At 37.0% G+C, this 19421-nt stretch overlaps 1 long non-coding RNA gene across 1 annotated transcript in view; it reads right to left on the reverse strand.

Annotated features, from left to right (window-relative positions):
* Positions 1-19421, reverse strand: part of LOC120297546 — a 37686-nt gene that overhangs the window by 9727 nt on the left and 8538 nt on the right. The window contains exons 3-5 of the long non-coding RNA XR_005553834.1: positions 7818-7881; positions 5348-5562; positions 880-955 (exon numbers count right to left, since the gene is read on the reverse strand). This is a non-coding gene — a long non-coding RNA (uncharacterized LOC120297546). The remainder of the gene's footprint in view (positions 1-879; positions 956-5347; positions 5563-7817; positions 7882-19421) is intronic.

Consider the following 19421-nt stretch of genomic DNA (forward strand, 5'->3'; position numbering starts at 1 on the left):
CTGCTGGCACTGGTGATGTCACCAAATCTGGAGCCACAAAAAAAAAAAAAAAACCTGACCAAAACAGTATTTGCTACCATCTAACTATAGTCCCAAAGATGCTTTTTCAAAAGGCAACTGGACTTTGTTTTTTTCTTGAAGACCTTTCACTTCTCATCCAAGAAGCTTCTTTGGTTCTCTTCAAATGAGAAACAAAACATCTTCAAAGAAAAAACAAAGTCTAGTTGCCTTTTGAAAAAGCACCTTTGGGACAACCGTGACCTGGATGACTGAGGATCTCCACAGACATACAGTGATAGACTGCATTTTTGGCAGCCCACATCTGGGAGGGTGCAGTAACTCTAAACCTAGGATTATCTTTAGCAACTGAAACGTGCTTCCACAAAACCAGGTAAGCAACCAAGTCAGTCATTCTCTTTCTTCCGGTATATGGATCAACCTTTGGTTATGCTGGCGGGTGGCTCTAAGAGATGATGTTTAATACAGCACTCTCAATCGAGAAAGAGAAGATTAGGGAAAAGTAACATCACTAAAGGTGCCATCAGCTAAGGTACTATTTATTCTGGGGCCAGCCGTACCAATCAGGCTATATTTTCACTGAAAAATTCTACAGACACTGGAGTTTCTAAATTAGAATATTAATGTTATCTATAAAATATTCATTCTGCAAAGAAAAGAGGCATCTTTCCCATTGCCTGTTTCTTACTCTGTCCATGATAGAAATGCAAAGTTAAACAACAGAAGCCTGCTTTAATTTCAGTGTGTGATTCCTTCATGAAACTTTTAAAGAACAATTATGTACTATCAGTGTTGGATCCAGGCTGAACTAAGTGATTTATGCATAAATAGCCTTAGCATACCGTAGATGAAGCAACTTACCTATATTAAATGGGAACTTGGAGTATTGTTATTTTTGGCACTGCTATTTTTTCTCCTTGCTATCCTACATTTCCTTCTGTTAAAAATAAGGTAAAAGACATGACAATTTGACATATAGTGAGTGTTTCAGAAATAAACTAAAATCAGACCCTTAATTATAGTGCTATATTTAAGCCAGAGGCTTGCGAGGATTAATGCAAGAAAGAAGTTAACAAAGGCAGAATAAAAAATAATACAAAATTAGACAATCCTGAGAAGGTGGTGTTGAGACCTAAAGACTTGGCAAGTTTTTGCTGTCATCTGTCTCTCCAGGATGATTTCTGAAACAGGAAGTGAGGTCAGATCAGGAAGAGATGTGATTGGAGAAACCAGTTGTCCAATGGAGGAGATGGCAAAAAAATCAGTGGCATTCGTTTATGCAGCCAACTAACCAACCAGCATGAGGTGTTTTTGGTTTTTTTTGTTTGTTTGTTTGTTTTCATTTTTTCAGTTTGGAGATCCTTGAAGGAAACGTGGGCTCTCTCCAAAAAGATACTCCATTGCCATATGTAGTTGGAATCTCAGAGCAAAAGGAAAAAATATTATGCTAAATGAGTTTTTACATTTAACATACCTTTAAAGCAATTGTCAAATTCTCCACTACAAAAGAACAATGGAAATTTGATATTTTCCCCCCTCTGCTTGAGCAATCCTAAGGGCATACATGGGGGGGGGGGTGAGGAGAAGAGAGCAAGGAGATCCCTTGTCCAAAGCTAGTATCACTGAAAGATTTCCTCCAAATGGAAATACTTTACATTCTCAGATAGGTAGTGAAAAATTACATTTTATTTCCATTCCTGTTATGAAGACCATCTTGGGGAAGGGAGAAAAGGGGAGAGGACAAGTAATGAAATGCATGTTGTTGCCCTCTTAAATATTTATTTGGGATGTTGCACTGCTAATGTAAAAGAGAGTGGTATCTTGTACTATGACATCAAATACACATTTCGTCATTGTGGCATCAGAATGGTTACATAGAAATGCCCATTCAGATAATAGTTCCCTCATTTCCAAATGAGAATATAATTCTGCAAACTGGAATCTCACTATTCAGATATCACTAACTTGTATAATTCCAATGGCTTCTTACAGTCCAAAAAAATCAGTTTATTGCTTTTTAGCAAGCACGGCTTAAAAGAAATGGAATAGGTACAGATGCAGACAAAGATCTTATTTTTTAAAAAAAAGTGGAGGCTGGTTCCAGGAAGAAATGAGCTGGGGAAGTGATGGGCAGATTGCAAGAAATGTAATGAATGATAAGGCAGATAAGAGTTTGTTAGTTGGCTGGTGAAGACAGCTGTTGATGCCTTTGAGCAGGTTGTGATAATGGAATATCCCAAGCTGTCTAGTACAAGACAATTTGGTTCAGGTAGCATCTAGTTTTGGCTAAGTTCCAGAAGACTTTAGGATTTAAGTAGCTGTGATGTGGATTGGCTGCCTCCATTACTATACATATGCAGGGGCTAGACAAAGCAGAAGTGAGAGTCTTGCTAACTATGAGGCAGTGATGGCAGAAGATATGGTGAAATGGTCCTAGGCCACTTTAGATATCAAATAAAAGTTGGCATGATTTAATAACCTTCCTATTTCTCCCTCAGGAAAAAAAAGATTTTAAGCAAAAAAAACAATATATCTAGGAGAAAGTGTGACTAACGGTCCATAGCAAGTACAGTAACAAATGCCACAGCCCAAGAAAAATTTAATCCCATCAGCAGCTATTTAGCTAGGTCAATCCTATCTTATAGATTCTGCGGAAGCAACCGGAGGACTTTCTGCTAGTAGCAGAATGCTGAACTACCCTGGCATCATTTCATTCCCCCTACGAAGCTACATGTTTGAATTATGGAGAAAAAACAGATAGTACCCCAGCATTTCCAACAGTTTAATATATATAACAGTCATAGGCAGGCTTTCAGTTATGTCAGTGGTTCTCAACCTGTGGGTCGGGACCCCATTTGGGGTCGAACGACCATTTCACGGGGGTCGCCAAACAAGGCTGTCCGCCATTTTTCCCCCTTTTCTTTGGCCACGCCCCTGGCACCCGGTGATGTATAAGTGGTTGGGGGTCACCACAACATGGGGAACTGTATTATGGGGTCACGGCATTAGAAAGGTTGAGAACCACTGAGTTATGCACTGTGTTTAGTCATAGCAGAGTTGATTTTGTTTGAGCTTATTGCAATATCTGAATCTGGGCATGGTTTATGACAGAGTTTAATGTTTACCAGATTATTATGGCTTGTTCAACTGACCATTGTTAAGGGAACTCCTTACTTTCTTGATGTGTTAATCTTGTATTATCCATATTCTTGTTTTCTTCTGCAAGGAGAAGGAGAAGGAGAAAGAAAAGGAGGAGAAGAAGGGGAAGGAGAAGAAGGACTGAGAGAGTTACAAACAGGACTAGGAGCTTAAGAGCAATAGCTGCTATGGCCAGCCCAAAGGCTCCCCAACAAATAGTCAGAATGTTGTCCCTGAATATAAATTGATCCAGAAGTAGAAATCAGCAACATTCTAGAAGTGCTTCCTTGACATCTTCTCAATCTTCTTTAACCAGATTAAAGGCATAGCTTTCCCAATCCCAATGGCTTGTCTTCAGTGACAAGGGGCAAGAAATGTACCTCCCCCACCACTTGTATCTTTTTTTTCTTTTGATAAGTAAGCTATAAGTATTGATCTTAGTAAATTGTGCTGGTTTGAAAAAAAAAGTCACCTGAAAATGATTCCTTTCTTCTCTTTCTTTTCACAGCTTAGATTTTTATTAGTCTTCAATTTAGGCTTTTAATAGTAATTTTATTAAATATTATAATTAAAAAGATAAAAATGAATGCAAACTAAAGCAAATTAAAAGTACAGAAAGAAAAAAAAACAGAAAAAAGAAAAAGAAAAAATATAATAATAAAAAAGAAAAAAACCTTATAAATTACTTCCCCATCATCACAAGTATAAACAATTTTAATAATTTATCACCTTCTCTTAAAACATAACAAATTATCTCTTTACCCATATCTCATCTCTTTTCTTTTTAGAAAAGAAATTTTAAGAAACAAAATCTTAAAGCCTCATCATTCAGTTCTAATCAGCAAACGTCCATTTAGGATTACCAGAGATAACAACCTATCTATTTTAAATTTAAACAAATAAACCAACTTTATATTTCTTCCTTTACTTCTAACAATCTTAATGCTTAATCTGCTCAAAAAATGTCCTAGGACTTTATTTCTTTTCATTTATTTCTTTGTTCTTTCTCACAAATTCTTCAAAATTTTAATAGTTCTCTTTTACAAATCCAATATTGGAAAATAATCCAGGTTACTCTTTTGGTTTGTTATTTGTATATCCCTTTTAATTATTAAGACATTAGCCATTTTCATTTGTGTATCCAATGTAGCATCTTTTTTCATATCATTCTTGTAGTCTCTCATTTTTAAATCCACTTTCAGATTAGTCTCAATCTTGTTTGGTAACACTTGTTTCTTCTTTCATAATATCTTTTGAACACAGTGCATCTGCAATAACAGACACTCTTAAAATTATCTTCTGGGTCCATTGTTCACAATATCCTTCAGTATGTCCAATGTTAAAGTATTTTCTCCATTCAGTATTAGTAAGCTAAATTTAAGTATTTTGTCCTATATTGGAGTCTTTAGTTTCTTATGGTTCCATCCTATATTTTTTTAAAAAATTCAAAAAGCATTATCCCATGAGAAGAAATCTTATAATTGTTAAAAATCTTGTATCAAATCCATCTGGACCATTAGTCTGTTTATAATTTTCCAAAATCAACATTCTAATTACCCTTCAGCAATTTTTTAAAAATTGAAATCTTCTAAAAATTGAAGAAAACGCACCCAGTGCCACCAAACCTGTCAATTCAAAGCTTCCTAATAGCTGTAAAGCTATTAAGCAATTTTCAAAAGTAATTAGAAAAGGAAATATTCAAAGTTAAGTGTCCTTCCAAAGGGGCCATCTGCAATGTGAGCAAAAATGGCTATTCCCTCATATCTCAGAACCCAATGTCATGAGGTCTCATTGTGAACATCAATTGTCTGGAGGATGTAGGAGATGACCAGGCTGAGCCCGAGGGAGGGGTCAAACGCATCATCAATCATGAGTCCCTGCACACCCATAAGAGATCTAAATCCAGCCCACTTTGAATGCCTTCTTAATTCCAACTAGTTTTTTTCTTGTGCAGAGAGGAATCACAATGAGCCAGTCTACTCGCCAGGTCTTCATTCCACTGCAGTTGCTTTCAGTTCACCATTTCTTCGCTGGAATTTTCCAATTTAACACTTTTAACTGCATTTGCCAGATGCTTTTCTTTATAGCCATAATAATCGCCCCATGAAAATTCCAAATTACTGAGAAACAATTTGCATGATCAGACCTCTTTCCTTTTACCAATTAACGGATAACAAGATAGTTACCAAACCTGGCTTTCTGAGGTGGAGTGATGCAGAGCAATTCCCTTCTTCTTTCTGGAGAACAGTCTCTGCAGTAGCCCATCCCACAGGGCATCGGATGCTGAATTAAAGCATTTCTCAGGGCTGCAAATGGTCTCCTTGCAAATCATGCTGTCTGGAATCAGATCAGAATGCAGAGCTCTGAAAGGAAGAGCCTTGCTTTGGGAGTGGGTGGTAGCTTTCACTGTGGAATGCAAAACAACCATACACATGAAAAATGTTAGAGTCATCTGGAGACTATGCATAAAAACCAAAGATAGATGAGAAAACTAGCATAATGTGGCATCTGCCTTCCCAATCCAGCAACCCTCTGCAGCAGCCAGCAGCCTTATACTAGATCTACATTCCTAAACGTTTTTAGAAGTTAGCCCTAGAAGCAGAAATGACTTGAAATATATTTCTAAAATCTGTTGTGGAGACAAATCAAATTACTGGCAATGTGGTGTTATCACAGTCTACAACAATATTAACCTTGCCGTATGTCATCCTCCATTATCTACAACCCTGAGGAAAAGCAGAACCAACACAGCAAGACCTGGTAAAGTCAGATAGGTCTGAGTGGTGCTTCAATGCATCCTTACTGTATTGAGGGGCAGGAATTGCACACTTCAGACCAACATCTCTTTGATTTGCCTATCCTTTTTCAGCAACATGTGCAAGACCAATTTTTGTTTTCAAAAGTCAGAAAATTATTTCATGATCATTTTAAGTGCTGTGCCTACTGAAAGACTGTCTTCCCACAACATAGTTAAGCAAGTCAAATGTGTTCAAGGGAAAGACAAAACAAATATATAGCTTAATATCCTAAACTTGGTTACTCGTCATCTCAGGATTTGGGGGGGGAGGTTCCTTTGTTTTTTCAGCTCAGAGTTTTGCACAACCATTGCTTTCAAGTTGTTTAATTGGCTTCTGAATTAGCCTAATAGCCTGACCTGCTAAATCATCTTGTTCAAAAAACAAGTTAACTATGATATATAAATACAAACAATAATATCCAGTTGTGTTCTGATTATTAATTGACTTTGGTACTTTCTCACCCACCACATACTCTTGGCATGCAGATTATTTTAGCAAAACTGCATTGATATCTTAGAAGATTAACTCCCAAAATCCTCGCTATATTAGCTGGGTGAATCTTCTATTCAGTACATTTAGAATCAGAAAAGGGAAGAAAGACTGGAATCTACTGTAAAAAAAAAAAAGCTGACTAATTTTCACCTTTTTTCAACGCACAGCAGATGCGAAATAGACTGAGAGACATCTCAAATATTATTCTTCAGTAGCTAATTTGCCATAAGAGGATACATGCTGATATGAAGTGTAGGAAAAGCGCATGAAATGAACATGCAACTAAGGGGATTTCAAATCCAGTCTCAACAAAATTGCACACCAAAGTTTCTAAACCAGTTTGGAACCCATCCATCCATTCACACACCCAAAAAAAAGGATCAAAGAAAAGGACGAGGACAAAAAACTGGCTATCATCACTTTGGCCCAGACGTGTTTGTGTATGGTTAGATCTTCAGAGCTGCTTTCACAAAGGGTGCCCTGGGTTTTGTCTTTGTGTTTGTTTGTTTGTTTTGAAACAGATAATTATTGGATCAAAGATCCTATGAAGAAAAATTGATATATTAGTATCCGGTTTTATCCTTGTATCCTTTGTTGCTGAGACCCAAAGCAGCGTAGGGAACCAACTTCTAGCAAAGATATTATTGTTATTTAACAATCTAATGAATGGTAACTAGGAAAAATACACATTTCTGACCAAGCAAACAAATAGGGATGAGCAGTTAAGTAAGCCCCATTGGCCAATCTGCTCTGTTTCTAGCTGTTGAACTAAAATTGAAATATTCTTAAAAATATTCTTAAATATTGTTCATGTATATTTAGGATTATTTACTATTTCTGGTTGTGGTTTATATTGAATTTTTGTTTCAGTTGTTATCCTTGCTGGCCACCTAGAATCATTCACATTGGCTATGTAAATTGAATGAATGAATAATTCAATCAATCAATCAATCTTACAAGTTGATTGTATTAATGGAGGAGAAGATTACTCCCACTGGTCCTGATTTTACTACCTCTCCTCAAGCGGTTGATAGCTTATGGTGCACAAGATTCCCACATTTAATCAATTCAAACAAAAACATGATTTATCATGCAAGGGAGAAATGTGTATGGCCCAATGTGAACATTTGGTCATATGGATTATAGAAGCATATCAAAGAGGGGCAGGACTTGGGTAGATGCTTCTACTTAATAAAAATGCCAAGTCCTCTAACTTCTAGCTCCTATGAACCAAGGATAAAGCTTATTAAAATTTAAACCAGTGCACAATGGTTCAATTAGACATTACCCAAGCATTTCCCTTTGTGAAGATGCTATTGAAGCTTCTGTGCTCCATTGCAATACCTCAGTCCTTAAGGTTCTCAGAGCTACCTTTTGCTGTCCAGAAGCTGGGAAGATAAGGATGTCCTCTGCCAATTTCAGTCTTCCTGCCATTCTATAAGAGTAAGTTTAGGAAAGGGGAAATTACACTATAACAAGGTTGAAGTAGTATTCCCACTAGATTCAATTTCTTCTTGATGTCTGTGAGATAGCTCGGAAAGAGTGAAAAAAATCATGAGCTGAGTCGGCATTGGGGAATACTTGATCATCTTCAGTAAGTCTAGATATATTGTGTAATATGAATCAGGTATTATTCATATGATATATAACAAGCCTGATCAGCTGGGTAATATGAAAATAACTCTATTATTCATAAAAATGATTTCCTGACTTAATTACAAATTATAAGATTATGACATCTATTTAAGCTGGAATAAGGTAGAATGAATTGTGAAAAAAAGATTTGCTTGCCTTATATTGTAAGCGCATTTTGTAAGCGCATTTCACTTCTGCAGAGTCAGGCATATACACCGCTATCTACACTTCTCTAGGGAAAGTAGAGATTACATAAAAGAGACAGGTGTATTTCTTGTTTAATGCAGCTAGAACAGAAATATTTCACCTCATGGGACAAAACACAGTGAAAAGACAATACATAAAGCACAATGAGTTATGTTGTGATATCGAGAAATGGGTATGGAAGACACAAAGTTCATGAATTTATAGGTTTTTTTTATTGCTGCTTTCTCAAAAGAGAAAACCCAGATACAGAATTAGAATCCCTCCACATATCCCAGTGCCAGTCTTAAGTGAAACCTCCACATTATTACTGATTGGCTGCAGCATCTGATCTTCACCCAATAATGGTGTGCTCCTCCCTGTTGCTGTTGCTAGCAGCCACCAATCAACAGGAAACTTATCCCCCCCTTTTTTTTCTATACAATATGTAGACAATGGTGTAGACAATGGCATGATTGTATGGGAAGAAGCCCCATACGTCCTATCCAGGGCAGGCAGTTATCTGAGTGACACTGATATGGGCATTATGCGGAATGTAAAACAGATGTCTGCCCATCAAAAAACTGAACTGAATAATAATTGTTATTTGTTGCTATTATAACTTTGTTGTACACTGCCAAGAGTCACTTGTTTTGTGAAATGAAAAATAAATAAACAGAAAACCAATCAAATGGGCTTATTTGCAAATTCAAGGTTGTCCCTTGTTTTATAGGCATAGACAAAAGAGTTTTAGAGAGCTCTCAGACAATGCAGATCGTATATATACCTTCGTCCAAGCTGGACTTCAGAACTGGCCCTCCACTATATGCTTTCTAGCATATAGACAGGCAGGAAAGCTTGTGGCAGTGGGGACTGATTGTTTTGACTCCATAATTAATGTGCTCCACACAGCAATTGCTTGGAGGATCATGGTTCATTAGCAACAAATAGGCTGCCTGTGTGAAAAGGCAGGAGAGGGATTTGCTGCTTAGGCTTTCCTTGCCAATTACAGCATGTTAGAATCAGGGGGAGCCCATTTCTATGTAAACTTTACCATCATACACTAGCCAGGACAATTTCTTGTGTTTGTTGTTCTTTCTAGGTAGCTTTCACCTGCTCAGAACCTAAACAAAGAATAGAAGGAGAGAAGCTTTTGCAGAACTTGCATGTAAGACCCGATAGGTCAGTGGTGGCAAACCTATGGCATGCGTGCCAGAGGCGGCACTCGGAGCCCTCTCTGTGGGCACGCACGCCGTTGCCCCAGCCCTGCCACCCCATATTGCCCCTTCCTCTCCAGCAGCCCCCCCGGAGAATTGCCCCAGGCACAGCCTGCGCAAAGCAGCACAGCCAAGGACATGGCAACCGGGCAGCGGGGACAAGACTCCGCCCTCACGCCCCATCGTGTGCAGATGATGCTGCGGGGTGCGGACAGAGGGCATGTCCGCCATGATGCTAGTGGGCGATCTGCTGTGGCAGGCCGTGGAGGCAGTGGGTGGCCCTGTGGGCAGGAGAGGCAGGGCAGGGGCAAAGCAGTTTTTGAGCACTCGATCTCTAAAAGGTTCGCCATCACTGCAATAGGTAATCTACTTTTGTGCGCTTCAATAACTTTTAGCTGGCATTTTTCCTTTTTCTCGATTTATTATTTATTCTGTATGTTTAGACTTTTATAAATTGCACGTCGATACAGCTCTAAAAAAATAAAAAATAAACAATGAGGTTTAAGTACTTAAGATATTGGGTTAGCATCAGGCAAACTTGGGAACGGTCATTCTCAGCCCCACCTGCTTCACAGTTTTGCTGTTTGGAAATCCTTAGTGAAAGGAAAAATATAAACCTAACCAATAAATACAAGAAAGACCCAGTTCAGAATAGGTACTCTTGGTTTGAGAGTTCTACCATCTGAAGCACCGTGCATTAATTTCAAAATGTTAAATTATATTTATTTCACTGTAGGCAACCCCTGGACATGGGATGAGAGAGATATTCTCTTCTGGTAACTTTGGTTTAGATCTCTGTCCCTATCATGGCATCCGTAAGTTAAGCAAAAGGTGATACAATATTAGCACTAGAAGAAATCATTTGGTATTAGGCTGTGCCCCACCTGGGCTTCAAAAGTAGGATGGGGAATGGAGGATGGGAGTATAGAAAGGTAGTTTTGGACTGTTCTATAATTCCTTTGGGCAGCAGCTGAGTCTTTTCCTAGGATTGCACAGCTGTTCTTCACACAGTCTGAAGGAAATATGGGTTTGACTGAAGGGATTGCAGGTCAGTGCTCTGAGCATGTCCCCATGTGTTCTAAGGCACTTCTTTGCCTTCAAATCCAAAGCACTGCAGAGTCCTACTATTTTACTGAATATGGGGGAAAGGAGAAGTAATAAATTAGGCCAGGGGTTGTTTATTGTATGGATTAATATAGGACTGATTTTAGGTGTCTGCATATTACATCATTCTCATCATCACAGTGGTTATCATTGTATGGGCTATATTCTATTTTCTTGATTTTAATCATCTCCACTGCCTGGACTCACTGATATGAGATGTGCAGCTATATAAATCGTTTGACTAAAGACTAAATAATTTAGGGACGATATAGATATTCCCAGATTCTTTGAGTCTTTTTTAGGTCTAGGTCTGCACCTCAGACATTTGATTTTAGCAACTGAAATGAAACAGAATTGAAGCAGATAGTTCAACTACAATACAGGATGATTTTATCTCATGCCAATTGTACTGCAGTAAACAAGACACCCAACATCTTTTCTGCTTGTCTCTGGAACGACTGCAAGTGTATCTGGTACCTCTACCTACAGCCAATTCCACATGGCCCAGTTTTCCGTACTGTCGTTTAAAAAAAAAAACTCTCAAAGACAGAAATTCAAGCAAATGGAGAAAAATAGTTTTCTTTGCCTCTAGGCTGCCATCTTGTGTTCCACTGAAGAAAGGGACAAAGATGTTAAAACCAACTATCCTTTTAACATAATTGCTGGCCTATCAGGAGATGTGGGTTGGAACAAGTCAAACAAAGAGAAGATATATCTCTTTGTTTGATGTGTGTGTGTGTGTGTGTATGCGCGCGCACATGTTTCCAAGTCACTGTTGACTCCTAGTGACTGCTTGAACTGGTCCCTGAACTTTTCTTCGCTAAGTTTCTGAAGTGATTTGCCATTGCCTCCTTACTAAGCCTGAGAAAGTGTGACTGGCTCAAGGTCATCTAATCAGCTTTGTATCTCTCAGAACATGGCAAGATAATTTAGACTGGCTATCTTGAAAGATGATTAGTCACTCTCCATGGAAAAGCAAAATGCCATAAAATCTGGCATTATTTTAATAAGCTACATACAAAATTAGAAACCCAGAGCAGCTACACCATATGACTCCTATTGCTTATGCTGCTGCTCTTAAAGAACTAGGGATGCAAATCAACCAGAATTATTTCTAAAAAGTAGGAATTATTTTTCCCTTGATCTTTTCAGACCCTTTACTAATTCATTGGGTTCACCCCGTATATGCCAAGAAAATTAAAATGGCTATTTCCTGACTACTATGGCCATCTAATTTCCCCCTCCCACTCCACCCCATGAATGAGAGCCGGGGTACAGCATTAGAGACTAACTAGATGCAAGGGCAGACGCAAGTGGGTTTACAACAAACAGAAATCAGGTAGCTGATGATACAGCTCTGTGGAGTATCAGCTACCATTGTTGTATAGTATTTATTTTTTCCGCTGGTCAAGATGTGCTATTCAGAAAGGGGCGTATTGGCAAGGCTCACTTTTTTTTTAGCATTATCCTTGAATTAGGGGCTTTCCCCCCCCCCCTTTTCAGCCTCCTGACTGGCTTTGCTGTAGGGATTTCTGGTTTATTGTGCTTGCTGAGTGCTGAATTACATATTGATTGTTTGTGTTTATGATCCTTCTTTTGTGAGCTGCTCACCAGAAAGATAGTAGGCTAGGAATACTTTCAATATAAAAAACCAAGAAAGCAGGGAGCAAGTATTAAGACAGTCCAACAATTGGAGATCTAAGCTGACAGGAGACAGAGAAGTGTAGGAGAAAGATTAGGACAGTCAAATACAGCAGAAAATACCTTGGAAATGTGTGGGTGCCAAAATAGCTGGCATTTGCATGCAAGGGCTCTGCACCAGGTGTTTTAGGTTACATCAGACCCATCTTCGTCTTTTGTGTGACATGTTACAGAAAATAAGTATGCATTCATGTCTTCTCTGAGCTTACAGTACATGCATGTGCATACACGTGGATCCATACATGTGCAAGCTCTCTGTGACACTTCATACATCAGAATAATGCTCAAGTTCCCAAAATGTCTACATGTAGTCCTCAACTTATGACCATAATTGAGCCCAACATTGATGTTGCTAAGTGAAACACTTGTTAAGTGAATTTGCCCCATGTTAACTTTTTTTTTTTGCTATAGTTGTTAGGTGAATCACTGCAGTTAAGTTAGTAATGCAGTTGTAAAGTGAATCTGGTTTCCCTATTGACTTTGCTTATAAGAAGATTGCTAAACATGCTCATGTGACCCCAGGACATGGCAACCATCATAAATATGAGTCAGTTGCCCCGTGTCTGAATTTTGATCACATGACCATGGGGATGCTTCAGCAGTCATTAAGTGTGAAAAATGCTCATAAGTCACTTTTTTCGATGCCGTTGTAACTTTGAACAGTCACTAAACGAACTGTTGTAAGTCGAGGACCACCTGTATGCCCTTTTTTATGATTTTAATTCTCATGCAAAGTTTGGGTGCAAGATTCATTAGTTTCACCCACTCCTCATTCTACTCAAGATAGTATAATGGCAGGAAATAAAGAAAAAGGATGGATATTTAAGCCATCGAACTAAGCAGCATTGTAACTTATTAGGTTCTGACTTAATTACAGAACACAATCAGTAAATAAACCATGATTTGTTTTAGAGCAATAAGCTATTTTGAAAATGTGGATTGTTATTGATTGTAACTATGAAGAGTGATCCAATGGAAACAATCATGAATGGATGTGCTGCCATCTTCTACTTTGCTTTTAGAGGTTCCCCAAATCTCTAACTGTGATCAGGGCAGGAGGGGAAGGAAGAAAGAACAATCCGAGAATTGGATCAACAAGCTTGTTTTGTTCTTTTGCAAAACTATTGCTTGATTATTAACCATTCTTGATTAGATAAACTATGCCTTAGAAAGATGAGATAATGAGCACAATGTATTTTGCTGAATTCGCCATTCTTCTTATTTCTTCCTAGGTCAGGCTTTCAGTGGCATGGAAGAGATTGGTCTGCAAGAGTGCTAAATCTCCAGGCACACAACTTCCTACAGAGGAGCTCGTCATTCTTCCCTCTAATAGCATTGATTTCCTATTCATTCTCACTGCTGAAAAGTAGGGGAGAACAGTAAATAAGAGAATAATGTTACTTTCAAATTGGCATTCGGTGATATGTAATCTGATAAAGTATGAGTGAATATCAAAGGGATTCTATTTTGTCAGTTGATGAGTAGAATACCAAGAGAAGTGCACTTAACTTATGATCTTGGTTCATGCTAGCCTGTATTGTCCCCTATTTGTGTCAAAAGGCTCAGAATGTGCTTAGGTCTATCACATATGGGCTGCTAAAATCCAGATAAACAGTAGATGGCAGCAATAAACAAATGCAGATATATGCAGTCTTTTTAGCCAATAAATTCTAATTCTCACATCCGAGTCAGGAGTTGAAAGAGACAGACAAGTCTTTTGAAAAAAATAATAATTCAAAGATGGAATGATTGAATCAATAAAGATATCTATGACAAATTATTTAATATTTAACCCTGTAAAAGAAAGCTGGTTTGGTGAACAGGTTAAGGTACCAGGAATTCTGGTCCTGCCTTAGACACAAAGCCAAATGAATGATTGGCCAGTTCCTCTCTCTGAGCCCTAGGAAAGTGGCAAGGATAAACCATTCCTAAAATCTTTCCAAAAAAACTGCAGGAACTATCCAGGCAGTCACCAGGACTCGACAATCTCAAGGGCATTTTTATTTTTAACCTTATAAAAAGGTTTTATCAAATTATATAAAAATAACTTACCCTTGCTCTACAAGAGAGGAAAGGAAACTTGGCAACAATAATATTCCCTGCCTCGACTCTTCTCCTATTTTTCAGATCAGCCAAGCATTAACAAAGCAAAAGTCAAGTCTCCCTCAGGAGATCCTACAGAGATCAATACTAGCAGCCAGCACAAAGTGGTCACAGCAGCAGGGAAATCAAAAATAGTTAAAAGTGACATTCCTTCAACAGGGCAAGAAGTCATATGTACAAAGGTTTTTGTGTGTGCAACCTTCTGGGGGAGGTAGGACAAACTGAAGACATCTCTACAAAAGCAGAACATTTGGCCATGGCAAAGACTAAAGAACTGATAAGTAGACCAGTTCCTTAGAACCTGTCCAGACAAGAAGAGGACAGAAGATTGTCCATATGTCCTCTGGACAGTTGCTCCTTGGAAAGAGACCAGAGGACATTGGTCTTCTGCAGGTTTGAGCACCAAGAGACAAAGGGATTAGCCATCTCATTCACAGCCATGGCAAAATTTTCTAAAGGACACCAAGTTTACAAGCCTCCCTTTCTAAACACTTTGAAAATTGCCTATTCATCATCTTAAAGCTATTAAAAAATCTTCAGAATAACAAGTTGGAAAAGTTGTTGGTGATTTGAACTTCCACTCCAAACAAAAGAAAAAATAATTATAAGCTTAAAAATGTAAAGAATTTGAAATAAGCAGCAAAAAGCTAAATAAGATTTTGATCTAAGAAAGTTATCATTTTCTTAGATTAAGGACCAACTAAATTTGGAATACTAACTATTACTATAAGATTTTGGTGTTAACTATAAGAAATAGCTTCTTATGGGAACCAGACTAATTTTGGTTATCTTAGGTTCATAATTTATTTTAGAAACTGGACACTAAAGACTAAATATTTAAGGTGAAAGGGAAAAAATACAAGCCTGCTTTTGGTGTCATTTAGTACTAGGACACAAAATGTCATAACACTTAAAGATTAAAGGAGTTCTTTGAAGAATGGAGTCAGAAATTAGTACTTCCAATATCAATGGTGTCAGTAATTATGTGTGTTTCTAAGGACAGTGTCCAAAAGATGTTAATGAGAGAATGACAGATGTGGATTAAATTTTACCTGAGAAGACAGAAAAAGTACCAAAACTGGAACTACAAATTGCATGCCAAGAGAATGGTCTTGGAAAGGATGCTTTATTGAATATAAAAAAGAAATAGGCTGATGTTTTAAAAATATAAGGATAAATACAAATGACAAATCAAGATAATGACCGGGAATCTGTTTTCTTATTAAAGCTTGTTAGTGGATTTCACAAGCCTACAAAAGAGGTTTGTAAAACCCTTGAAGAAGCCTATGCAATGACATAAAGAAAAATTGAAGAGAAATCAAATCCTATGTCAATATTTGAATGAACTACAGAATTTTTTTAACATTTTATTAAGATATAAAGTAAAATACAAAATACAAAGCAAATAGTAGGACACAGTGGGGAGGAAAAAGGGAGAAGAAAGTGAGGGAAAGGGAGGAAAAAGAAAATTGATTTCCAACTTTCTCTGTTGCAGTAAAATAAAGCATGAACGTCGAGCCTCGACTTTTTACTTTTTCACAATAGTAAAAACTAGCCATTTCTGTAACAACAAATCAATCTAATCAGTGAAACTCAAAATCAAAGTTTCATTCTTTTCCACCTCAAGCACAAAGTCCAGAAGCGGTCTCCATGTAGAAACGAAGGTACTTGTATTCTTTTTTTTAACCAAAACAGTCAATTTTGCCAACTCTGCCAGCTCCATCAGCTTCTAGCCATTCATCCATAGTGGGAATCGAAATACCCTTCCATTTTTGTGCATACAGTAGTCTTGCTGCTGTCAACATATACAGATCAAAGTTCCGAATTTTTTTTTCCAAGTCTTTTTCCATTAAACCCAAAAGAAAAGTTTCTGATTTCATGTTTATTTTTACTTTAAGGGTTTTCTCTATCAAAATGTGAATCCTTCTCCAATATTTCTTTGCTTTATTACATGTCCACCATAAATGATAAAAAGTCCCTTCTTTACATTTACATTTCCAACACTACTTTGAAGTATCTTTATACATTCCAGATAACTTGTCTGGCCTTAAATACCAGCGATACATCATCTTGTAGAAATTTTCTTTTAAGTTGTAATTCAATGTAAATTTTAAACTTTTCATCCATATATTCTCCCATTGTTCCAGCATCACAATATAACCAAAATTTCTTGCCCATTGTATCATACAATGTTTTACATGTTTGCTTTCCAAATTCAATTTCAATAGCAAATGAACTAAAGATTAAGATTGTTTGAACTCAAAGGAAGGAATATAAAGTTGGTTATTTGATCAAGGTTAAAATAAGACCTTATTTTATAAAGTGTTATAAACTTTCTGCTAACACAAGGATTAAAAAGTTAATATTTTATGGATATGTTTATAGATAGGGTATGGGAAGAGATAATGTGTAATCTCATGGGATGGAGAGAATCACTAAATTTGTCTATACTTGTAATGAAGGTTGGAAGTCATTTCTTTTTCTTTATCATATTCTTTCTTTTTTCTTCTTTCTCTTTCTTCTTTTTACTTGTGCTTTTATTCTTTTATCCTATTGTCTTTTCTTTAAGCTTAAGTTGCATTACTTTTTTACTATTATAATCAAAATCCTTAATAAAAGTGATATTTAAAACAAGCCAGTATATGTGCCAGGCCCTGTGGTTTAGGCATTTTTTTATAGGTGATTAAGGCAAATGTATGTCAAAATGATGGGAGCATAACTTCAGCTATACCTTCTTACCCGCTATATATTTTATGAGGATCTACACGCTGAGAAGAAAAGAGAAAATGGCAGGAGAAATTTATCAGCACATGATGTGCTAGAGATTTCAAGAAGTAGGAAAAATTAAAGTTTATTATGTTTAATTTATACCTGTACATTATTTTCGAGAGAGAATCTTAATATGCACTTCTCAGGAAAAGCTTCATTTGCATGTCTACAGCTTAAGGAAATATCATGAAAAATTTAATAAGGACTTCTTTGACTCTAAGGAGGTACTATTTTATGAAAATATATTCTGAAGTAATTTTTTTCCTTATTAGGGACAGTGAATAAATTCTGAACTAACTATATCTGGAATAAATTTTGATTTTTTTTAAGTCTTAAAAGTCCTAAAACAGGCAAGATATTTTAAAAAATAATTTAGATAAAAATTTAAGTGATATAATAACCAATCAATATTTTTTTAAAAATAAGTTATCTTTTTGTTCCCCTTCCAAACTATTTATAGTCCATTTGTCATGAATGGACTATTCCCTAGGAGGAATCCTCAAGATTTTTAGCCCAGGGTGAAGTCCTGAGTAATAGTCCAAGCAGATGGAGACTAAGGTTTCAAGATTATTGTGAGTGTCATGAGATGGATAGGCAAGAGATTTATAGCTCTGCTGTAAACCAATTTTCCTTAATTTGGCAACTTCTAGAACTGTTGGAAAAGGAGCTTCCAGGCTCAAATCATCCATAGGGACCCCAGATTTGGTGTAAAATAAGCAATATTGCTGTAACAATCTTGGAAATGCAACACACATAATATTTAGACAAGAGAGTTAAGTTATTTTTGTGTGCACATGCTGAACTTAAAAGTCAAATGTTGTTGTTGCTTATCAGATAACATGATAAGACAGAAAAGAGCAGGACATTAATTGGATCCTCCTTTCATGCCTTTCTTTTTTCCCTGTTTCCCACGTCAACATATTTCCCTCTATTGTTCTTGTTCACTGAAGACACTGGCCCAGTAAATAAAAGTGAGGTTACTGAAATAAATTTTTAGCTATTAGTTTTGAATTAATTAATTAGTTTTGAATTAGTTTTCATATTATCCCTGAATTAAAAATATTTGATGAGATGAAAACTATCCACTGAAAGAATTTGTCTGCCTATGTGAGTCCTGAAGCAATTTTTCTCTCAGCACAAAAAGTCCTTGTTTTAACCATGGATTGTTAAACAAGCCATAATAGTAACCCTCATTCACACATGCTACGCCAGAGAAGCAAACTCTTGGGGATGGAATTCTATTGGGAATTTTAAAAGCAGGTGGTCGGTACATTTCAAAATGGCTGCCATTGATGAGCATTGAGAGTCATGAATCAGTGGTGTGATTGGGCAAACTTGCACCAGCCTGCAAAAGCAAATTATTAAATTTTCTGGAACGTCACAAGCCAACTGACAGTAGAGCTGAACCACTACGACCAATCAGCTATTCTCTGTCTAATCCAGCATTGCCGTGGTCCCAATGGAGCCAGCAGAGCCTGTTCTTAAACATTTGCCAGCAAGCACTGTGAATCATCATTAAGCTGAACCCCTCTAGTCTCTAAGATGGTTGCTCCAGTGTTCCAGTGGAACATTTATTGGAACCTGGAGGTATTTACAAATAAATATTATGCTAGAGTACGATACTTCGCTTTGCAGCAAGCCAGATTGCCAATTAATTATTTATTTAAGAATTATTTCATTGAAAGAATCTTTTTAAAAAGTCAGATGGGCAGGGAGACTCATGGACACTAAGGGAAGATGTAGGACTATTTTTTTTTTTTGTTACCTGCCTCTGTGCTAGACTATAATCAGAGCTTATAGTGGCTAGGTTCACACAGCAGACTGAGTTGAGGTTTAGAAGAGTGATTAAGAAGACATCACATCAGCCCTTTTCAACTTGTATAAAGTCATCCCAAGGTTTTTAGATGGTGAGCCTGAGGCGATGTTTCTTTTTTTTCCTCTTGCACACGATTTTTTTTTTTTTTAGTTCATAAGCAATAATGGAACCCTGACAAGAGAACAATTGACAAAATCCAAACCATGACACTGTAAAACAAAACAAATATGGCTATTTTACCACTAATACTCTGAAATAAATTGTCTCCATTTTTTTTCAGTTCAGAGGTTTACGTAAAGCATGCCACCTGCTTTATAGTTTGACAAATAAAAGCTATATTTCAAAATGCCTATTTTCTTCCACTGTATTTTCTCTTGCTCAGCAGTTTTAACAAAAATAAAGCAAACAAGCAAATGAAATCATACCAATACCTGTCCCTGAAAAGTA

Source organism: Crotalus tigris, unplaced genomic scaffold (assembly GCF_016545835.1).
Source record: "Crotalus tigris isolate CLP2741 ecotype Arizona unplaced genomic scaffold, ASM1654583v1 scf7180000023635.1308423, whole genome shotgun sequence".
NCBI lineage: Eukaryota > Metazoa > Chordata > Lepidosauria > Squamata > Viperidae > Crotalus > Crotalus tigris.